Source organism: Carettochelys insculpta, chromosome 1 (genome assembly GCF_033958435.1).
Source record: "Carettochelys insculpta isolate YL-2023 chromosome 1, ASM3395843v1, whole genome shotgun sequence".
NCBI lineage: Eukaryota > Metazoa > Chordata > Testudines > Carettochelyidae > Carettochelys > Carettochelys insculpta.
In genome coordinates this window covers 283,824,667-283,826,937 of record NC_134137.1, presented here as the reverse complement: position 1 = coordinate 283,826,937, position 2,271 = coordinate 283,824,667, and positions in this window count along the sequence as shown.

Genomic DNA, 2,271 nt, shown 5'->3' with positions numbered 1-2,271 from the left:
CATTGTTCTTTGTTTCTTCATGTGTTGACACAGCTCCTGGGCAGAAGCAAGGGACAGGCCCTGACTGGGCTTCAATCTGCTATTACCAAGATATGGACTGGGAAACATACCCAACAGCTCATGTCATTTGCGATGTGTCTTTTGAAAGAGGTATGCAAATGAGGTAAATTGAAAATGCTCATCTTCTTCCCTTTCCTTTCAATGTACCTCATTTGCATGCCTCTTTCGAAAGAGGAATGCAAGTGTAGACACACCCTTGGTGATACTGAAGGGAGTGGTGGCTGCCTCACGCTGGTTGAGCTGGCCTGGTCACACGCAGCATCAAATTTAGGGATTATACTTCCATGCGCATCCTGCTTCTACATGAGGGCTACTTTCTTTGATGCTTGGCGCGGTCTGAAGAGCATCTCAGTGCTACTGAAAAATGGATGGAAGGGATGCTCTCCAGCTCTCACCTGAATAAGATGCCTTCATAACATTCCCTTTGAATAGAGAAGGAGGAATAAAATGTCCTAATCTTTGCTGCTAGGAAAGGCTACAAACTGAGTTAAGGCAGAGAGAGAAATGGGCTGGGTGATGAGGGAACCTGTGCTGGAACTTCCTTGAGCCCCCTGTAGTTATATCAACATTTTGAATGGAAGATCTCAGACAACTATTTTGTTTTTTTAAATAACAGTGCCTAGCTTTCCCTGCAGAAGTGGGTGCGGGGGAGCACAGGTGGAGAGTTGCATGGAATACTCATCCCATTCATTGCTTTAGAGGAATACCTGTGCTCCTGTAAACATGGCTCTGGGGAGAAAGGAGAAAGCATTTCACTATTTTAATTAACTGATCAGTTCAACCCTTGGAGTGTAGGCAAGTTATCATGCTTCAGCACCTGTCCGCATAATTCAGAGCACTTTAGGGACACTGTAGTTATACCCAGCTCTCCCACTTTATGCTAAGAAGCTGAATCCTGATAGTTTAAAGGGTAAGGAATTTCAAACAGCGGTCACTGCACTCATGCAAGAGGACTCAGGATTACAAATGCATTGGTAGCCACATAGTTGCCAAGTGTAGATTCATACATGGGAAAGCTGGTCTTAGACATTAGCTATCAACAGTAGCTTCAACGAGAGCAGGCACATGTGCCAAAAGGGGAATGTCAGTCAGACAGCCCATGCTGCCAGTGACAGGGTACTGCTTTTATGCCTGAGCAGTTGCCGTAGAGGGAATGTATCAAGGGGTCTCTAGCATATAATCAGAACAGGTGGTTTGGTTCATCCTTCAAAGTGTTCAGAAACTCTAGGGTGACAGACTGTTTGCCCAGGGCAAGTGCAGCCTTACAACAAGCCCAGGTAGCTTATGAATGATTAAGCATACGTTTGCTGCATACACACTCATCCAGAGGGCAATTTCCTATTGTCGGTGGTGGAGGCCGCAGGGAAGAGAGGGCTATGAGCGCTCCTTGCCATCTGGTAATAAAAAGCGCACAGGATGGTTACAGAGCAGTTTGGACTCTCCACTGACTCTTGCAGATTGATATCCAAAATAGTACAAGGGAGGCAGACTTGGAAGAACATAAGTCAAAAATCATCCCTCGTGATTTCATTGATCTTAGGGGTGAAGATGGTCTGACATCTGTTCATAAGAGTGAAAGATGGGAAACTGGCACAATGCCAACTCACTGGCTGTAACAAGCTACCTCTAGATGGCAGTGCTATTTTGTCTCATGCTTATATAACTCACATTCCTTACAAAATACTTGGAGCTGCTGTGTAGAGCCAGATTGGGAAATGCCAAGTGGGAAATGGTGAATGAAGGTTGTGACCCTCCAATGGCCCTTCTGGTGGCCTCTGTGAAGATAGTTCATTTCCAGTCCGCTTCCTAGAGGCACAGGTCACCATGCAAACTCTCAGCGTGTAAACCACACACCTAGGAGTGGGTCACTGTCTCATGGTCCCATGGTCATATCCCATGACTCATGCATCTCACGAAGTGGGTCTTTGCCCACGAAAGCTTATGCTCCAAAATATCTGTTAGTCTATAAGGTGCCACAGGACTTCTTGTTGGTCTTGAAGATACAGACTAACATGGCTACCTCTCTGATACTTGTCCCACGTAGTGGCACCTAGACCACTGACAGAGAAAGAAGGAATCTCTACAGCTTTAGCTGAGAGCCAGCTGGCTTTTAGTTCAAACTCTAGAGCAGTGGTTGCCAACAGGCAGCTCACAAGCTACGTGCTGCTTTCTCAAAGCTGCTGCAGATCTGTTGATGTGGCTCTCAGAGCT